Here is a 9,905-nt window from a genome sequence, read left to right as displayed (position 1 = left end):
GTGTTGTTTTCCTGCAGGTGAGATTCCATCTTGGTCCTGTAGCTGGCCTTGTCTGCCTTGATCTTCTTCTTTATCTCTTTCTGCACCCTCCTCAACTCCTCTCTGTCCCCAGATCCAGAAACCCTCCTCTTCTCCTTCAGCAGGGCCTTCAGTTCTGGGGTCACCCAGGGTTTGCTGTTAGAGAAACACCGTACTTTCCTGGTCGGTACGATGTTCTCTGCACAGAAGTTAATGTAATCCGTGATAGTGTCAGTCAGTGAATCAATGTCCTCCCTGTGTGGACCACACAGCACATCCCAGTCTGTGGTCTCAAAGCAGTCCTGCAGCGCCTCAGTGGCCTCGTCAGACCACTTCTTCACATACCTGGTGGTGGGGGGTTGTTTCTTCACCATAGGTATGTAAATGGGCTGCAGTCTCACCAGGTTGTGATCTGATTGGCCCAGCAGGGGGAGAGGGGTGAGGAGCTGTATGCATCCTTGATGTTTGCATACAGCAGGTCCAGGGTTTTATTGTCTCTGGTATGGCAGGTCACGTACTGGGTGAACATGGGGAGAGTGGCAGAGAGCGATGCATGATTAAAGTCTCCTGAGATGATGATAAGAGACTGAGGGTGAGATGTTTGCAGCTGGGACGCTTCACTGTGGATGAGTTCACAGGCTGCAGCCGCATCAGCTGAGGGAGGGATGTCCACAGTAATAGCTATATATTGCAATTTGCACATCCATGGTTGCTCTGTACAAATGCGGTGCACCTACTTGAAGAAAAAAAATAAAAAAAGAGAAGAGAACTACAAGAACTATCTAAAAGACCTAAAGTTATCAGGAGCTGCTGTAACTGGCTGCCGCTCACACGGCGCCATTTTACTGAATTGTAACTGACCTGTATTTTCTCTTTTTTAAACTTAGTTATGACCTTCCCCCTTTCTTTGGGTTGTTCAACCCGTTAACATTCAGAGGCACCATTTTCAGTGGTTTAGGTTGTATCTTGTCCCTTCTTTGCATGTCCCTCTCTCACTCTGTTTTATATTTATACCAACCATATCAACTGAACATATGAGCCTGTACTTCCACTACTCTAGGGCCCCATAACCGAGCCCATGTCCCTGGTGGGGGGAGAGGGGAAAATCCTGCTGTCGAGAAAAGGCCCCTCGCTAGAGGTCAGTGGGGTCTTCTTAGGGAATCCTCACTGGCTTCTTGTTATCAACATTCCTTGATAGTCTTTCTCTACCAGTCAATGCATTTATTTATTTCTATTGTTCTATTGGACGCATTTGCGTTAGAAGGACTGCTGACAGACATTTGAGCAACTTATTTGTGGATAGATAAAGGATATGGCCCCATCAGAAGATGTGGTGACTTCAGCAGTATGTGTTTAACTCAATGAATTTGTCTGTTTCAGTTTTTTAATGTGATATTAATCTAAGATGGGTCCCTGTCCTCAGCTTTACCTCTAATACCGCTCAGACGTCTTCTTTATCTCTGGAACTCTTCCACTTATGCACTGGGATAACTTGTGTTGAGCGTGTGCTCCTCTGACGCGTTGCCATGGTGACGCTCCCTGCAGCCGGGCCTCCATCATGTGCTCCTCGTTGGACTGGTCGGTGCAGACCTCTAGCCCCTTCTTCTGTATCACTCTTGCTGCTTCTGATGTGCTGTTGCAGAGCCTGGATCCACCTGTTCAGTGGATTGTGATTCTCAAGGGCATCTAAAATTTGATGCCTTTCCCCTTTAGGATCTTTTTTAAAAATTTCCATGTAGGCTTTTCTCTTCTGCACCACACCAGCTGCGTAGTCGTGGTAAAAAAAAAACAAAAAAAAAAAAAACACTGATTTGCCGTCCACTTGAATCCGTTTCTGCAAAGCCTTCTTTCTACTATTTCTTCAAAACCAAGATGTACATGCTATTCCAGACATCCTTCTACTTTGGCTTCATGGCTGTGTTCAGCACTCCCTAGGAATCATGTGTGGTGCCATTGGATAAATGGGAACAAATGCCTTTGTGAGGAATATTTACACAAAATGGAAAAAGCATTTCAAACTCTCCACAGCACTGTGTGTGGTTATGAAAACATCTATTTTTAAGTGTACATAAACTTCCCTTTGTACAGTATAATATCTCCTTGGTGTCAAACTGGAGGAAGTTAACAACTACAGCCCATGGTGTCTTCCTGGGACCGGGCTTCTTCGCTGTCGCTCTGTGTGCCAGTTGAATTTGCAGGTCGGTCCCCTCTGATAGTGTCACCTCCCACCGGAGCATCTCCTCAATGATTTGAGGGACTGACTCCCCGTCCATGTCCTCTGGGATCTCGAATATCCTCACATTGTTTCTTCTCGACCTCCCTTCCACGTCAGTTAATTTTTCTTGTAGCTTTCTTTGGTTCTGAAGTGTTTTCAGCAGGGCTTTGTTGGCTTCCATGATCCATGTCTCAAAGTCATTTATGCATGTTTGAGCCTTGTTGATACTTTCCCTCTGGTCATGTAGTTCATCACTGTTTGCCTTAAGTTTATTATTCATTTCGTCCCTAAAAGTATGAAATTCCTGTCTGAAATTTGTGTTGAGCTCATCTTTGAACAACACGAGGTCATTTGTCATGTCTTGATTGAGCTCATGGATTTCCGTGGTAATATCAGACAAACCTTTGTAAAGCTTTAGCATCTCCAGCGGCTTTACTTCTTCGCTTCCGTTTTCCTCTCACTCTGAGTTTGTCTCCATCGAATTTTGCTTGTCTTATTCAGGTATTTTTCCTTCCTGGTGGGTTACACCTGCTCATTATTTGTTGCACACTGTATTCAATTAGTTTTATTGAATTTTAGGGGACTTTTCTATCTTTGACTGGTAGGTGCTCTTACCTATGCGGCCATACTGCTTGGCATGTGACCCGGAAGCCCATCACTTGTCTTTTTACATTTACCTTAAGTCTTGTGATATTGAATTACTGACAGTAATTCAGCTTGACACAACTTGTGCATAAGTTATGTGCTCCCTCTTTTTCAAATGAAGCACAGCCTTAAAGGTGGTTAAGTGACATATCTGACCTCAAGTGCACCATGAGGACAAAGTCCAGAGAGATTTAAAGAGTCTTTGTTGATCACATTTTATCATGACATCAACATTTTAAGAAGACAGTGATGACTTGAGCTGTTCAGAAATATCCATAGATGGGTCTCGACACTGACGATGGTGGAGCAGTGGTCAAGAATGATGCTGATCATCTGGAGGAATGTGACATGGAAGAGGATGGCTGATGAGCTTACTGGAAGGACTCATACACACTGGCAAAATCTGACAGTTTAGACTTACTGCATTGCACTTTTATTGCACCTAAGTGCAATAAAAATCAGTACACATTTCTCTACTGAGATTCCAATATTTAGTTTTTTCAGTATATCCACCTTTATCTTTAATAACAGACTCAATCCACATCGGCATGGAGGATACCAGTGTGATGTTTTTCCATTCTGCAGAGACAATTTTTTTACGCTGCTCTCCATGGGATATGGGTTGCCTTTACGAGGTGGCATACTTGATCAGGTCATGGATTTAACAGTTTTCTTCTTTAGAAATATTTGTGTGATTTGCCAGTGTGCTTTGGACTGTTATCATGCTTAATTATTCCTCTTCTGCCAAGCTTCTATGAAATGGGAGTTATCTTGTCATCCAGTATTTTGGTGTATTCACAGGCAGTAATAATGCATTTATAAATGTCATATGTCACAGAAAGAAGATTTTTATTAATAATCTCTGAATAATAACTCTGAAGCACTCACATGTCTGATTCTCATAGCTATATGATGCAGTGGACTGTATTTTTGACTCTAAGTAGGTACTATGGCTTGTTGTATACCCGTTGATTACTGCTGTTTTTTAGTTCTGGTGAGATCCTTCAGTATTCTTTCCATATTTTTTTAAAGTCTCTAAGTCCTCTTACAGTTATTTTCCATATGGAGCCATGATGCACACATGTAGATAGACACAGCTCAAAAATGAAAAAAAAAACCCACAGAAATTCTTGTGTTCACATATGGTTAAAATATGCTCAGTTTTCTTTCTATGGTCACAGGTTTTCTAAATTGTCTGTCAGTGATCAGGGGTGCATTCACTTTTGTTGCCTTAGTTTCTACTGTGGAGGCTGTGTTTTCAGTATAGTCCTCCTAACTTATTTGTTTTTCATTGTTCATAAAATGAAACATTCTACTATTGCACGTAGCAAGCATAGCAATTAGCAAGTATTGTGTGATGCAGGTATGAGTCATTGGAGAGTTAAGTAACATTGCACATGGGTTCATTCTATCTGCTGTATACTTTATAACAGTCAATTCTGCTTCTTTTTCTTTTAATTTATTGATACACAGTTGGTATGAATATACACTGAAACTATATGTACAGAAGCTCCATCAGAATATTATTTTGAGTGTTAACTTATTTTACGCTACAAGGAAGACAATTATCTGATACGATCAAAATGTAACGATGTAATCTAAAAACTACTCAGCAACTTTAAATGGACTCTCACAGTGTAAAGGCATAAAGGGTGAATGTCTTACAGTGATGTTAGAAGATACCCTACTCTCTTTTAGTCTTAATCTGACATAATCCACTTTAGACTTGTTGAAAATGATACACAAATGTTTCAGGACTGACTTTCATGCGAAGGTGGCTTAGGTGTGTAGTCAGACACGAAGTTGACGTGTAAAAACTGCAGTCAGATTAAAATAAAGAGGTGCATGTCTAAAAGAGGCTTATTGAAGAGGATGGGGTGGTGTAATGTGTTAAAAGCATTGAGGTCAAAAAGCAAGAAGACAGAATAGGTGCCTGAGTCGGCCAGCTGGTTATTTGTCACTCGTAGTAAATCAGAGTAACGTGGTTAAAAACTATAAAGCTACACTGATATGCTCTAAAAGAAAAACAGAATCATTTTTGACAGAGATGACAAGTGTAAGACTTTATGTATGACATGGTACTGTAGCTCATCATTTTACTGAACACATCCTGACTTTAGAATAGTGTTACTTTGCCTACTGCAAAGTTCAAATGTGCAGTGACTGGAGACATTTCATAAGATTATCTTGAACTGGGAGATCATTTTGTCTTTCTGTGCTCAAGTTAATGACAACTTTGAGCGTTTTTAATAACACAGGTTCTTAATTGATATTTTGTTTCTCCTGCTACCAGTTTTCTAGTGGAGATGACGCTCTGAGGAAGACTGGAGACGCGGTTGAAACATGTCAGCAAGGTAAAAAGCATCTTTTCCTTACTCAGTTGTTGGTTAAAAAATAATGCTATTCTAAAGGAAGAAATGACAAAATGAACGTATGAACATAATGCATCTAACACCACCTGACTGTTCTTCTGTTCATTATTGTTAAACATGTTGTGTGTGTGGTTGTCAAGAGTTGACATGGTTTAACACTATCACCGTGGCATTGCATCAACCAGTGACTTTTTAAACAGTATTTGTAATCATATTTTGTTGATTTATGCCACTCTAGGATGATGATTCTCTTTGCTTGACTAAGGATGTAGAAACATTGAATTTCTTTATTTATTTTATGAAAACTGAAAAAAAAAACGAATCAACATAAATGAGTTTTCTGAATTTTCACAGGTGTAACCAGTGCTGGGAAGAAATGGTGCTATAGATATTTTACTTCAACCTCGACAAGCTCTTTGCTATCACGCTGCACTGCACATCAACTGTAGAAAGATATTTCACTATGTGCATGAATCTTCCAACAGATTGCTCCTTTGTGCACTACTTTGTTCAAGTTATGTTTTATCCTACTTTCAATCTCTTTTGTCATCTCCTTTGTGCCCTGTGGAAACAGAATGCAGTTCACCCGACAAGCCTCTAAATTTTTGTCACATGACTATTGATCACAGCTGAGCCAGTCATTGCAATGTTGAGAAGCAATCAGTACTTAGTTGTAATGATGTATAAGGATTTTTTTCAGTTTCCATGCAGAAGTCAAATAATCAGTTTCATTCAGCTGGTTAAACTCACAACACCACTGTTGCTGCATCTTGAACTTTAGTTTTATTGAAGCCATTTTAACTGTAACTTATTGTCTCAGTCCCCAATGCACACAAATGAATACTATTTCCTGTTAACGATTCTACAATTTTTAGAGGAAGCACTGATTGATACTAAATTCCAGTCATGTGTTTCAAATGTTTGTGGCGGTGTGTTAATGGTGATGTTTTTGTTAACACTTGGATTAGAATGTTTGCGTTTTAAGCTGTGTTATATTAATTTAAAGTTTTAATTTGCTGTGTCTGCAGATGTCGTTACCAAATGATATTGAATCATTACCACCACAAGATGGCACCACAGTCCTCCACACAAACACATCTTCACTGACAGCTGAATGAAGATTCACAGTAGCTGGTCCTGCTTTGCTTTTCTGCTACCAGCAGACCTTCATTCACCATGTCTCTCAGAAAACTGTCACCAACGTACACCAGTTAGTGCACGCTGGGGTTAATGTCAAATAACTGCCTGAGAGTAACATGATTGTTGGTGCCACTGTGGCCATATAGTCAAAACTTTTCATTGTCTTATGTATGAATTCATCTCTGTAAGCCTCTACAGCAACTCCAAAGGTTGTTTTCTATTATCTGTTGTTAAAGCTGCTCCAGTTTTGAGGCTTCAAACTTTCATCCTGTGGGTGGTGCTCATGTTGTGTCCACAAAGGAAAGCATTCATCGTCTGGCAGACAAAACATGCTCAGCTTACTTTAATACATTCTGGACATGCAAGTGGAAATGTATGGACTGTTTCTGGCCATAGAGAAGAGATCAGGAGATTACCAAAATAGTCAGGAGTCTTTCTCCCTAGGGCATCTGCTCTATGTTCACCTCAAATTTAATGAAAATCCCACCAGAGACCAGAATGGTAAAGTTCCTTCCTTTTTGTTCCTTTACTGTGACTTTTGAGCTTTATTTTAAATTTAGGGTGGAAAAAATAATTTTCGTGACTTTTAAAATACTTAATTAGCCTTCAGGGGAAATTATTCAAAGCAGATTGTTTTACATCAAGTCAAGTCTGGAGGATATCTGTATGTATGAGGATCACAAAAATCTTTAGGAAATGTACTCTTGGAGCTGTGTGTGTGAGGATGTGGGTGAGTATAGGGGTTGAATGGCTTGATCTATAGCAGGTTGAGGTGAACATGAGAAGGGTCAGTAATCCAGTGTCTTAGGTTTCCTGGTAATCGCTCTTAAAGGAAGTGTACGGAGGTTCCCACACACACAGGACAATGAGACCAGTCTGCTGCTGGAATGCTGCTAAAGCTACCTGCCATCCATCTATCCATCCATGCATCTGTCTGCCACAGTTCTTCTTTCTTTCATTCTTCTACTTACCTCACATCTGTCTTTCTCTCTCCACCTCAATCAATCAATCAAACTTTATTTGTATAGCACTTTTCATACAATAAAATTGCACCACAAAGTGCTTTACAACATTAAAAACATTAAATTAAAAACAAGAAAACGTTTCCCTCCCACCCTGGGTATGAACATATATACACGCAACTGCACATACACACGCATACACACACACGCATTCACACACACTCTCACCACGGACTGTAGGGAGACATGGCATGGCACTGAGGATCATGGAAAACGCCTCCATTGAGACACCTCTGTGCTGGCCTGAGAGAGAAACGGGCGGCACCCGGACCCCCGGACCCCGACAGACAGGGGGACCCCCACACCAAGGTGGGGAGCCCCCCAACCAGCCAGGCCAAAGGGACCCATGAACATCACCCCCTGCAGCAGACCGACTACAACCCCCAGTGTGGAGGACCCCCCTAAGGAAACACTGGAGGTAAGAAAAAACAAACAAACAAACAAACTAAAACTTTAAAGTATGAGATAAAAGGCCAGTAAGATAAGATAAAATGAACAGTTAAAAGAATACAAATACATAAGATAATAAAAAAGTAGTGATAAGAACTAGGGCTGGGACTTTAACCCGTTAATTTCGATTAATTAATTACAGAAGAAATAACGCTTTAAATAAATTAATGTATTTAATCACACCTTTCTCAGTTCCCTAATTTGTGCCACACCGGTAACACTGATGAACACTCCAGCCCAGTAGGTGGCGGTAATGAACCTAAAGTCTGTCTGCAGCATACAGTCTATGGTCTGCAGTGAAGAAGATACACATGAGTGACGTCAGCACACAAGGAGTTTTGTTGAACAGTGAAGGAAGATGAGACTCATTGAGCTTGTTGGGAGGAAAGTTTTCTTTAAAAAATCTTCCCGATGTCAGCTTGGATAAAAGCATGGTTGTTTGCAAATTGTGCAACAAAGAGTTTTCTGATCATCACAGCACTTCAAGCCGACGGTATCACCTCAATGTAAAACATGTTGCTGTTAGCACCAGAGCTAACGTTAGCTACGACAGTCCTGCTAACAGCTAACGGTGTAGCCATCCCATAATAGACCACTTTAGAAGACACCGAAAGTGCTTGAGTTTACAAAAAGTCTTAAAATGTTTAGTATAATCGCTATAATTGCATTTTGAGCTTGCAGTAATCTGTAAATGTAGTAGACAGATGAAAAATGCAGATAAATAGAAAGGAAACTAACATTTTTGTGGTTTAAGTTATTACACTGCCAAAGAGACAGAGCCTCGGCAGACTAATGAGTTAAACCACAAAAATGTCTGTCTTTTACTTAATTATAAACTTTTAGTTTATGAAAAAATATTTTTGTTCATAAATTAAAAAATTATATCCCTAAAAAAAGAGCCATCAAAATGACACCATTTATCAGACCAAGAAACTATGAAAACAATGAATCTGTGGATTGTCGACTTTCTGAAGGTCCTTGAACTACATATGCTTTTGTTATAGCATACAGTGGTCAAAAACAAACTAAATCCAGGCTTTAAATCATCGAAATCAACTGTCAACCAAAATTTATTTGAATTGAAAATAATTACTTATTGTGTCAAATATTGCTGTTTGACAATGTGATTAATTGCGATTAATTAATTAATTGGGTGTGTCCTCTGTTGTGGGTCGGCTGTGTGACATGTTTAAAATCTAGACAGTTTAAAAGATTTATAAAGTCTCTGAACACTGGGTCCGAGATGTTATCGTGTAGATTAAAATCACCAGTTATTAAAATTCTGTTGTATTTGGTGTGAATGATTGATAATAGTTCTGAAAATTCACTGATAAAAAGGTTGGAGTGATGGGGTGGTCTGTACACTGTGCAGGAACTTAACCTTGCTGCATCAAAACACAAGAATCAAAAAGTTCCCATTGTATGCTTCTGCCAACCAGTCAGGTTGCTGGTGACATCCATGTCCGTCCAGACTTATATAATATGTGATGACTTTGAAGTGTTTAAGTTCATTCAGAGAAACAAAAACAGAGTCTACTTTCTTGTAAGTGTTCACATGTTTACCAGCTGAATCCAAGAGAACCCATCAGCACAGAAGATCTATACAATCAGGCTAGTTTCAAGGTGGGCACCCATGATGAGTGCCACCAATTCAGCATCTGATCAGATATGAAATTTGGACACATTCTCCCCATCTCATCCTGAGTTACGGGGTTGAATAGTGGCCAGGAAAGTGCTTCTGTGAACATTGCAATATCACCTTGAAGCAGACCTTTGAACTTATGGATGCAAAATGTCATCGGTTAATCATTTGTCATTTTAAGCACTAGTTTGATTTTTTTCTTAATTAATACATTAATTATTGAGTTAAGGCCTGAAAGGTGTTTTGTGAGGTAATAGAGACTCTTGACCATTAAATTCTAATCAGTTCATCCTTGAGTCCAGGTGAACATTTGAAACACATTTGAAGAATTCCCTTCAGGCTTTCAAGAGATATTGCACTCCTAAAGAATGAGACAGTCGGATGGACAGACATCTTGAAAA

This window comes from Amphiprion ocellaris, chromosome 1, assembly GCF_022539595.1.
Source record: "Amphiprion ocellaris isolate individual 3 ecotype Okinawa chromosome 1, ASM2253959v1, whole genome shotgun sequence".
In the NCBI taxonomy this organism is placed as follows: Eukaryota; Metazoa; Chordata; class Actinopteri; family Pomacentridae; genus Amphiprion; species Amphiprion ocellaris.
The sequence above is the reverse complement of the archived record's forward strand: the minus strand, read 5'-3'. Positions refer to the sequence as shown.